Source organism: Dama dama, chromosome 3 (assembly GCF_033118175.1).
Source record: "Dama dama isolate Ldn47 chromosome 3, ASM3311817v1, whole genome shotgun sequence".
NCBI classification, from domain to species: Eukaryota; Metazoa; Chordata; class Mammalia; order Artiodactyla; family Cervidae; genus Dama; species Dama dama.
In genome coordinates this window covers 29,231,302-29,243,649 of record NC_083683.1, presented here as the reverse complement: position 1 = coordinate 29,243,649, position 12,348 = coordinate 29,231,302, and the positions used below count along the sequence as shown (strand labels likewise).

The following is a 12,348-nucleotide window of genomic DNA, read 5'->3' as shown; positions in this document are numbered from 1 at the left end:
CAAGACCAGATTTATGGCCCAGGATGTGATCTATTCTGGAGAAGGTTCCGTGTGCACTTGAGAAAAAGGTGAAGTTGATTGTTTTGGGGTGAAATGTCCTATAGATATCAATTAGGTCTAGCTGGTCCATTGTGTCATTTAAGGTTTGTGTTTCCTTGTTAATTTTCTGTTTAGTTGATCTATCCATAGTTGTGAGTGGGGTATTAAAGTCTCCACTATTATTGTATTACTATTAATTTCCTCTTTCATACTCGTTAGTGTTTGCCGTACATATTGCGGTGCTCCTATGTTGGGTGCATATATATTTATAATTGTTATATCTTCTTCTTGGATTGATCCTTTGATCATTATGTAGTGTCCTTCTTTGTCTCTTTTCACATCCTTTACTTGAAAGTCTATTTTATCTGATATGAGTATTGCGACTCCTGCTTTCTTTTGGTCTCCGTTTGCATGAAATATTTTTTTCCAGCCCTTCACTTTTAGTCTGTATGTGTCTCTTGTTTTGAGGTGGGTCTCTTGTAGACAGCATATATAGGGGTCTTGTTTTTGTATCCATTCAGCCAATCTTTGTCTTTTGGTTGGGGCATTCAACCCATTTACATTTAGGGTAATTATTGATAGGTGTGGTCCCGTTGCCATTTACTTTAGGAAAAGAAGAAGTGAAACTCTCACTGTTTGCAGATGACATGATCCTACACATAGAAAACCCTAAAGACTCTACCAGAAAATTACTAGAGCTAATCAATGAATATAGTAAAGTTGCAGGATATAAAATTAACACACAGAAATCCCTTGCATTCCTATATACTAACAATGAAAAAACAGAAAGAGAAATTAAGGAAACAATACCATTCACCATTGCAACAAAAAGAATAAAATACTTAGGAGTATATCTACCTAAAGAAACAAAAGACCTATACATAGAAAACTATAAAACACTGATGAAAGAAATCAAAGAGGACACAAACAGATGGAGAAACATACCGTGTTCATGGATTGGAAGAATCAATATTGTTAAAATGGCTATTCTACCCAAAGCAGTCTATAGATTCAATGCAATCCCTATCAAGCTACCAATGGTATTTTTCACAGAACTAGAACAAATAATTTCACAATTTGTATGGAAATACAAAAAACCTCGAATAGCCAAAGTAATCTTGAGAAAGAAGAATGGAGCTGGAGGAATCAACCTACCTGACTTCAGACTCTACTACAAAGCCACAGTCATCAAGACAGTATGGTACTGGCACAAAGACAGAAATATAGATCAATGGAACAGAATAGAAAGCCCAGAGATAAATCCACGAACCTATGGACACCTTATCTTTGACAAAGGAGGCAAGGATATACAATGGAAAAAAGACAACCTCTTTCACAAGTGGTGCTGGGAAAGCTGGTCAACCACTTGTAAAAGAATGAAACTAGAACACTTTCTAACACCATACACAAAAATAAACTCAAAATGGATTAAAGATCTAAATGTAAGACCAGAAACTATAAAACTCCTAGAGGAGAACATAGGCAAAACACTCTCCGACATGAATCACAGCAAGATCCTCTATGACCCACCTCCCAGAATATTGGAAATAAAAGCAAAACTAAACAAATGGGACCTAATGAAACTTAAAAGCTTTTGCACTACAAAGGAAAATATAAGTAAGGTGAAAAGACAGCCCTCAGATTGGGAGAAAATAATAGCAAATGAAGAAACAGACAAAGGATTAATCTCAAAAATATACAAGCAACTCCTGAAGCTCAATTCCAGAAAAATAAATGACCCAATCAAAAAATGGGCCAAAGAACTAAACAGCCATTTCTCCAAAGAAGACATACAGATGGCTAACAAACACATGAAAAGATGCTCAACATCACTTATTATCAGAGAAATGCAAATCAAAACCACAATGAGGTACCATTACATGCCAGTCAGGATGGCTGCTATCCAAAAGTCTGCAAGCAGTAAATGCTGGAGAGGGTGTGGAGAAAAGGGAACCCTCTTCCACTGTTGGTGGGAATGCAAACTAGTACAGCCACTATGGAAAACAGTGTGGAGATTTCTTAAAAAACTGGAAATAGAACTGCCATATGACCCAGCAATCCCACTTCTGGGCATACACACTGAGGAAACCAGATCTGAAAGAGACACATGCACCCCAATGTTCATCGCAGCACTGTTTATAATAGCCAGGACATGGAAGCAACCTAGATGCCCATCAGCAGATGAATGGATAAGGAAGCTGTGGTACATATACACCATGGAATATTACTCAGCTGTTAAAAAGAATTCATTTGAATCAGTCCTAATGAGATGGATGAAACTGGAGCCCCTTATACAGAGTGAAGTAAGCCAGAAAGATAAAGACCATTACAGCATACTAACACATATATATGGAATTTAGAAAGATGGTAACGATAACCCTATATGCAAAACAGAAAAAGAGACACAGAAATACAGAACAGACTTTTGAACTCTGTGGGAAAATGTGAGGGTGGGATATTTCAAAAGAACAGCTTGTGTACTATCTATGGTGAAACAGATCACCAGCCCAGGTGGGATGCACGAGACAAGTGCTCGGGCCTGGTGCACTGGGAAGACCCAGAGGAATCGGGTGGAGAGGGAGGTGGGAGGGGGGATCGGGATGGGGAATACATGTAAATCTATTGCTGATTCATGTCAATGTATGACAAAATCCACTGAAATGTTGTGACGTAATTAGCCTCCAACTAATAAAAATAATAATAATAATAATTAAAAAATTAAAAAATTAAAAAAATTTAAAAAAATATGAAATTTAATACTACTCAATGAAAATAGCTCATAATTTCTAAAACATTCCGTTTACCCATAAGAAAGTTCTCCTCTGGCTCCTTCATTGCATTTTAATTCTCTCTCTCTCTCTCTCTCCTCTGCCTTCCCCTCTCTGCACCATTCCCCTCACCAATGCCCTGTCTCACTCTCTTCCTTCCTCATCTTCTTTTCCTTATCCTATTTCTCAGCCTGATCCTCCTTATTTCTTCTTTCTTTTTGTTCTTTCTCCCTGAAATTCTCATTGGTTTATTATGCAGTTCTGTTTAGCCATGCCTTTTGTCTACTTCATTATTGTATAACCTAGATTCAGCTTCCTCCCTAATGAGGTTACCCCTCTAGCAGATTTTGGAACGAGGAGTTTTGCTTCACATCTGCTGCTGATTCAGTTCCATGCTGCAGCTGCTAATATTACTGCCTCTGCCTCTTCCTCCAAGTGATGTTTCAGGTAGATATTATCCCATACAAAGAAGCCCGTCCCCCAACTTTTACAAGCATCTAGGGCATCTGTGTTGTGGTAATAGTTTTTTTTTTATCTCAACTTTAAAAAATCTTGCTTTACTTTTGTATATGTCTTTACTCTTCGTGTATGTCACTACCTGACCGTGTGTGTGTGTGTGTGTGTGCTAAGTCGCTTCAGTCACGTCCAACTCTTTGCCACTCTGTGGGCTGCAGCCCGCCAGGCTCCTCAGTCCATGGGGTTCTCCAGGCAAGAACACTGGAGTGGGTTGCCACGCCCCTCTCCAGGGGATCTTCCCGACCCAGGGATTAAACCCACGTCTCTCATGTCTCCTGCACTGGTGGGTGGGTTCTTTACCACTAGTGTCACCTGGGAAGCCCACTTGACCTTGATGTTACCTAATTCAGTGCTTGCCCCTCTGTGCACTGAATTAGGATATTTCTAATTCATATTCTACTTGATTCCCACACCATTGTAGTGGGCGGTATTTGATAGGCATTCATGTTTCTTGTTAGAGGAAATATAAATGACTTGTTGTATGCTTCTAGTCTCTTAATTTTATTTCCTAACCATTGGCTTTGGAAAATAGCATAAAAAATTAAGCAATTATGTAGTGAGAACTTTAACACAAAAAGAAAATGGGTTCTGTGCTAATAATTAATAAATGTTATATCTAATTTTATGGTTTTACTTATATTATAGAATTATATAACATATTTAACATCTCCTGAAATGGCAAGGCCCTCGGAACTCAAACAACTTCAGGGTTGTAGACCCGTCAAACTCATATCCAAAAATCAACCAATCATTTCCTACCACAAGTTGTTTTTCATCCTTGGTTTCCATGCTACCATCATACATGTTCCCTTGACCAACACATGACTCATCCTTGACTGTTCCATCTCCTTCCTTTCTTAAATCCAAACCTTCTTCAATGCCTGCTTACTCTAACTGTTGAATATATCCTGAATATTTTATTGCCAGCCTATCCGTTATGATAGAGACTGAGAGTCTCTTGGACAGCAAGGAGATCAAACCAGTCAATCTTAAAGGAAATCAACCCTGAATACTAACTGGAAGGACTGATGCTGAAGCTCCAGTATTTTGGTCATCTGATGCAAACAGATGGCTCATTGGAAAAGTCCCTGATGTGAGAATGATTGAGGGCAGAAGGAGAAGAGGGTGTCAGAGAATGAGATGGCTGGAAGGCATCGCTAATGCAAAGGACATGAACTTGGGCAAACTTCAGGAGATGGTGAGGGACAGGGAGGCCTGGTGTGCTGCAGTCCATGGAGTTGCAAAGAATTGGACACAGCTGGGCAACTGAACAGCAACAGCAATCCCTACAGATAACACTTCACAACAACCTGCTAACTGGCCTCCTTGTTTCTAGTCTTGATTTTGTTCACTCTGTTCTTCACACTGAGTGATATTTTTAATAATGAAAATCTGAGTAACTTCTTCCTTTGCTCAATTCAATGTCTCTTAGTTGCTTTTATGACACAATCTAATGTTACATGGTAAATACAACAAACCCATGCATTCAATTTTCCTTTCACCACTTCCAAGAATCCTTGGTTTCTGTTGGCTCCCTATGATTTTAGGGATACTGATTCCATCCATGGTCCAAGCATTGAGCAGGAGACCTGGGTAAGACAAAACAGTCCACGCCAATAGCTAGCTTCCATTTGATCTAAATTGACCCAACAAAAGTGAATCTCAGGATTTTTCTGTAAACAGTAGTCACTTTCCCCTCCCTCCCCAATCTTTTTTCAATGCTGAGTGTAAAGAGGAAGCAAAAGTAGATTTGGAGAGCCGCCGCTAGTCACTTTAGGGCTATCACTGCAGGTGTTAGCTTGCCAAGAGTGAATCAGCGGTATCAGATCTAAGAAAAGAAAAGAATAAAGTGAATCCTAGTTTAATTGATTGCCACCGAACTGAGGATTTAGAGGTGATTTTTCTGTTGCTTGGTGCTGAAAGCATCTTAATTGATACCTGTTACCTTTAATTTAAACTCTACAATAGAATTGAATGGAATTTCATTCAGGTCACTCCTTTTCTCCTTTCTGGGTCATTGTACACACAGTTCGCCCATGGTGAGCAGTTTTCTCTCTTTTATGGCCTTTAAAACACTTGGATAATCTCCAAATATTTTTCCATCCGAGTTTTGGTTTCAGAAAGCCTTCTCCCAGTTTCAGAGTTCATACTGCTGTTTTGTTCTTCTTGCCCACTGTATTTGTGATATTGGTTCCTATAATTGTATACTTGTCTCTACCATCAGTAAAATTAAGCCCTTTCATGATAGGGATCATATTTATATCATTTATTACTACATCTTTGGCACCTGGTTCAGTGCATGGCACACAATCATCATTTATTTATGCACTCAGTAAATATTTATAAAGTACCTAATATAAACCTTGGACTCTTTCTATGATCTGGGTTTAGAATTGTTTATATTACAGAGAGAGTCCTCTTCGCATAGAGTTCATATTTTAGTCGGTGGATATACACAGCGCACCAATAAAACAATAAATATAGCTTGCTGCTACTGCTGTTGCAAAGTTGTGTCTGACTGTTGCGACCCCACGGACTGTAGCTTGCCAGGCTCCTCTGTCCATAGGATTTCCTGGGCAAGAATACTGTAGTGGATTGCCATTTCCTTTTCTAGGGGAACTTCCTGACTCAAGGATCAAATCCACATCTCCTGTTTGGAAGGCAGATTTTTGATCAGGAGTCACCTGGGAAGCCATATAATAGGTTAGGTGGTGATAATGGCTATGAAAAGGAATAAATTGGGGGAAAGCAGAGTAAATGAATGAATAAATTTTAAGAAATTGGGCTTTTTGTTTGCTTGTTTGTTTATTATGCTAGTTTGAGAAACTTAATTATTCTGGGTATAGTTGACCTAAAATAGATTGCCAGATATTTCCCCAGCAAAGATGGGTTTATCTGGGATCAACAGAAAATTGCAATTTAGGGTACACAACCATGGCCAGTTGTGCACAGTAACCCTATGGCAAGGGCAGAACACGTCATAGAGGGGGAAAGGAAGCTGGGATGGTTGTAACAAACAGAGTCCATGGCTTTTCATTGGTTGAGCCCTTGCCAAGAAAGAAGAGTGTCGTTTTTCCTTCCTGTTGGGCTTGGCTATTGTCAAAGGATGTGAGAGCTCCCCCTTCTGGTCTCCTGACTCTAGTGATGTTTCTGATTAATTTTTTACACACTTAAACTGTCCCTAAAAAAGAAAATGCTTTACTTTTTAAAATAAATATTCGGTAGTTAGAAGAGCATTATTTAATCATCATCTACTGACATTTCTCTTAAACCTCCATCCAGTTCTACATTTTTAATGCAATAAGATTATGAAGTAATAGTCCTAAGAATCTGTTAGTCACCTTCTTAGCCTTTTATTCATTGTGTTTGAATAGCTCAGATTATTATTAAAGTATAGGTTATTATAACTTAAAATAATAAATTCTAAAGATTATTTATGAATATTTAAATTCCTCAATCATATCTTTGAACAAGTTGTCACTTTAAAATTGCCTTTAAAATGATATCTCAGTCACTTTCTCATTTACTTTCCAGAATCATGAATTATAAATTATACTATAGAAATATCTATGAAACAGGCCTGAAAAAGAGGTAGTTCATAACATCTTTGAAGTGGTTTTAAATTACCATTATTTCAGCTTTTGAATCCTAATATAAAATTTATTGAAACTAGATACATATGCTATGTAATAAAGGAAAGAGGTTTGTGTTACTGATTTATGAATGCTGACCTTTTTAAAAGATACAAAAACACTTCCACTTTTTTACATCATAGGTATTTGGAAATATAAGTTTTTAATTTGATAGCAATATTTGTGTCCTGTACATGTGCTTTTTAACATTTACATATTGATATTTATTGATTTATAGTTCTTTTAAGAAGGTCTACTTTCCTTTGCAATACTAACAAAAAATCTAACATATCACCATATTTTCTTTTGTTACTTTATATTAAAAGGCAATAGAAAGTTATCTTTAATTAATAATTTATAATGCCTACTATGTGAAAATTACTCTGTGCTCATGACTCTCAATTATTTGAGTCAGGATATAAATATAACATTATTAAAAATATCAACTAGAGTCTAATTAAGTTATATCATTGAAATAAAAATTATATGGTTGTTTGGAAATCTTTCTGTACAATGGAGATGGATTCTGTAGCTCAGAGATTTAAAGGGCAGAGGGAGAAAGGATGTTTCTTCCAGAGGATAAATATGACTAAACTGGAGAACCCTCAAGAGTATCTAGACTTAAATGGATATGAGACAGGATAAAAAGTTTGCTTAAATATTTACTTACTTGGTAACAGTGTGAGAGGCATAGTGCTAAAGTGACATTTTGTGCTATTTCACTCTTTCAACTTTGCAACAGTGAGCCTTCCAGATTTCTCTGCTGGTTTTGCATTATACTCAGGTTAGAATAAAACTTATGCCTCTAAAATTTCCTGCTTGCTCAGTACACATTGTCTGGGCTACTGGGACAAGTAGGGCTCAGCTTACATGGTGGATCATGGCAGTTTGGTAGCCAGCCTCCTAGATGGTTCCTAATGATTCCTGCCTTTTTGTATTCATACCTTTATGAATTGTACCAGGGTTGTCTCTGTGATCAATAGCAATTAGCAGAGGTGATGGTATGTCACACGGTTAGGTGTAAAAGACAGGAGCTTCCGTCCTAAAACCTTTCTCTCAATCTCTGTCTCAAATGCCACTTTGGGGAAAGTCATAATGCTGTGTAATCAGGGGAGGCCTCTATGGAGAGTCCCAGGCGGTAAAGAATTAAAACTTCCTTCAGAAATTACATGAATGAACTTGGAAATGGATTTTCAGCCCCTTAAGAGGACAGCAATGGTTGATTTGACTGCAATGCCCTAAGAGATTTCGAGCCAAAACCACACAGCCAAGCCCTGCATCAATTCCTGACCCTCTTAAATTATGCTGAAATAATACATGTTTGTCAAAGTAAGCTGATGATTTGGAGGGTGTTTTGTTACATAGAGGACTTCCCTGGTGGCTGAGATGGTAAAGAATCTGCCTGCAATGCAGGAGACCAGGATTTGATCCCTGAGCCAGGAAGATCCCCTGCAGAAGGGAATGGCTACCCACTCTGGTATTCTTGCCTGGAGAATTCCATGGATAGAGGACCCTGGCGGGCTACAGTCCATGGCACTGCAAAGAGGTGGACATGACTGAGTGACTAACAATTTCATTTTCACTTTCACTTTTGTTACACAGTAATAGATAACTAAAACACCTGTAAATTATTTTTGTCTTTTGGTTTTATTTTCCTGCCAATCTGATACTTGACCAAGATGACCACAATATTTCCCTCAGTTTAAAGAAACCTGAAAGTGAAAATCGTTCAGTCATGTCTGACTCTTTGTGACCCCATGGACTGTAGCCCAACAGGGATTCTCCAGGCAAGAGTACTGGAGTGGGTAGCCAATCTCTTCTCCCGGGGATCTTCCCAACCCAGGGATCGAACCCAGGTCTCCTGCATTGCGGGCAGATCCTTTACCATCTGAGTGACCAGGGAAGCCCAACTAGGCCACAGGTTCAACATAATGAATTGTCAATAATTCAAATCTATTCTTAGGGTAAACTCAGGAAAACTTAGACACTTGCCATGTTTTCCATGAAGTAGAAAATGCTTATTTTTTCAGCTTTCTTTTTCTTAAACCCATGGACATGTCTTTAAGGAAGGAAAAGGAGAGAGAACTTGAAAGAGGGATTGTGGAGGGGGTGCATCTTGAGGACTCTTTATATTTCAGACCTTGTGCTAGACAACCTATATAATCTTGTCAACAATGTCAACTAATCTTGCCAACTTCTTTTTTACATAGAAAAGTTAGATAACATCATGCAGCTAAAATATTTCACAACCAGAATTCAAGCACAGGTATGCTTGACTCCAATGACTGATTTTAATTATACAAGGCTGTTAACTGAAAACATTAAGGACTTAAGTCCACAGTAAATGAATGCCATTTTGTCCAGTTCATTTAAAATATTTGGGAAATCCACTATAAAAGGGGGAAAATATCTGTGTTTACAGATTTAAAGATAAAATGAGAAAGCAAATGCAAATAAAGCTTTTACCACTGCAAAGCACAAGGCAATGTAAGACTTACAATTCTTGTAGGTTTTGTGATGGATTATCTATTCATGAGAAAAATTGCTGAGTAGAAGTAATCTTAACAGTTTCTTTGAAAAAATGATTTTTTAATACACATTAGCTTGATAATATACAAGTTTCTACAAGGCAGCATAGACTTTAATTTTCTATATACATGTACTTAATTATACTTATTTCTTACATTTGGGAATCTATTTTTAAAATAGTTCTATACATACAAAATTTGTGAGAGAAAAAATAATCTTCAAGTATAAAAATAATCTTCATTCTACACTGTCTGAAGTACAAGAGTGCTGATGAAAGAGTTTTAAATTGCTGAGAACCTATGTGTTAATGTCAGTTTGGGTTACTTTACTTTGCCTTATTTTTGCCATCTGGTTTTGGATGTGTATATCATTATCTGACTACTTAATTTTAGCTGAGGCATTACCAATGTGCATTTCTGGGAATGATTTGCTTTGACTAATATCAAAATAGATTTGAAATTGTTCCTTTCAACTGAATGTTTGGTGGCATATTTGTACTTTTACTGAAAAACAATGTCAATTCTAAAAGCAGCCATATTTACTGACAAAGATTACTAATTTATGGTTATAGCTAGTTAAATAAGGGGACAACTGAATAATGCTACATGTAAGCTATGGATTTATTATAGAGAAATGAAGAATCAAGTGAAAAAACCTGGAAATGGAAGTTTAGCTGGTTCTCAACAATTGCTTTGTAATTTTCATGAGCCACAGATTAGATCTCAGTATTCCTATACAGAAATGTTTGTTAAATTTTTTTTCAAATTATTTTGAGCTCCGTGATACAGAAGACCAGTAATCTATTTTGTATCTACACATAATGTGTTAAGGCTAGAGGTCACACAGCTGGCTGCTTAAGGCTTCTAACATGGGATGTGGGGCAGGGTACATACTTAGAGCCAAAGAGCGGGAAACTGTGATTAAAAAATAAACTACATAGCAGCAGGCTTGTGTTGGCTCCATATTTATTATATCCTTAGTAAATATATAAATTTATAATTGTAAAATTTTTTAGATTTTCTTATTTAAAAATAAAATAGTTAAAAATTAATAAATGGATTAATGAAGCTGGAGAAGCAACTACCAACCAGTTATTCAGGTTATGGCAAGGCTTTTAAATTTTATCCTAACAGACCTGGGGAACCACTGAAGAGTCTTAAAGAGGAGATTAACAGATCAGTTTTAGATTATAGAAAGATCATCTGATAGTAAATGGATTAAACTAGAGGCAATAAGACTGAATCTATAGCTGATCCAAGCAAGAGATGCCGGTTTGTTAGTAAGACTCACTAGAGTTAGGATGCAATTCTGAATGGTTAGCATGTTAGAAAGTAATATAAATAAAGTAATATGCTAATGTTTGGCTGTAAGTAGTAGCAAACCTCTCTCCATGGGATTTTCCAGGCAAGAATACTGGAATGGGTTGCCATTTCCTTCTCCAGGAGATCTTCCCAACCCAGGGATTGAACCCAGGTCTCCTGCATTGTAGGCAGACGCTTTACCATCTAAGCCACCAGGGAAGTCTAGTAGCAAACCTATCTTGCAGTGATAAATGTCTAGTTTATTATTTTAACAAACAAACTCCTAACAGTAAATGGTGGCTGAAGTTAGTTCAAAACTTGGTGATATAAGGACCAGTATCTTTGTAGTTCTTAGGAAAATCTCATGCTTGTTTTCTTTTGAATACCAATGTGATATAGGATATAGCTGAAGAGAAAAGGGTTCTGCTAGGTCCATATATTCCTTTTTGCCATGAAAGGAAACACTTTCCCAGAAATTCCTTCAGCAGACTTCCTTTTAAGTCTTCTTGACCAGAGCTAGATCCCAAAGTCTTCCTACCTTGAGGGGAGGCTGGGAACTCAGGGAAAAATATGGTCATGATTTAGTATCATGATTCATAACTAGGGAACCACATTGCTTCCCTAAATAAAATCATGATGCTACCACAGAAGGAGGGAGAATGAACAGTGTCTTCCAGAGTTAGTCATTTTGATCCAAGTGGCACAGTGAAATAGGTTTCTGTGACTCTCTCTGTATTTAGGTGTAAATGGGCTGCTTCACTGACTGATTTATGTCCATGATTGTTTGTGATAGCCTTAATTAATGAAAATGCAACCTACAGGGATATGAAAATTCAATTAAAAAATAAAGTTTCTCAAGCAATTTAAATTTCCTTGTCTCTCTTATTTTCATTTATATCATCCACCCACACAAACTGTACCCACTAAAGCATCTCTCTCTTCAGCCATGCTGCTATAAAGCTTTTTGTTTCATGATGATAAAATATACGATTTTCATTTCAATGAGAAGAAACTGAAATACAGGCTTCAGAATTAGAATGTCAAAGGATACCATACTACTGATCTGCATTTAAAATTTTTCATTATTCAGAATTTTATTATTTAAATTTTTTTCATGAAGACAGTGGTTTTTCTTGTGTTACTAGTTCCTCAATAGGAAGAAAATCGTATGATTATGCAGCCTTGCACAATCTGCTTCAGTTCTTTGACAACGACTGCTGAAAGGACAATAACTCCGGGAGCCTTCATCAGCTTGAAGAGCTGTAGCATCTGGCATGTTAATCAGGGATTTTTGTAAAGTCAGTAAAAACAAAATATCTCCTATGTATATTTAATTCATTTTAAAAAACTGAACACCATGGACCTTTAAATGTTATCAATTTAGTAATGAATAACAGTAATCAAGCTCTTTGTCTGTTGAAGTGCAAGTATTATATGATTCCCTAAGAGACAGTAAAAAGAGCTTGCTTCCTGATACTATGCAATAAATATTACTTAATTTATCTTTAAAGGGAAATTGAATGTCTTAAGCAGTTTTGTTATAGAGTAATATTTTTGAATAGG

The 12,348-nt window shown here is 36.9% G+C and overlaps 1 non-coding gene across 1 annotated transcript; it reads right to left on the bottom strand.

Moving 5' to 3' along the window:
• Window positions 1-10,932: 10,932 nt before the first annotated feature.
• On the bottom strand, window positions 10,933-11,004 carry TRNAC-ACA (transfer RNA cysteine (anticodon ACA)). Its single transcript has one exon. It is a non-coding gene; the product is annotated as a tRNA-Cys (tRNA).
• Between the last annotated feature and the right edge of the window lie 1,344 nt (window positions 11,005-12,348).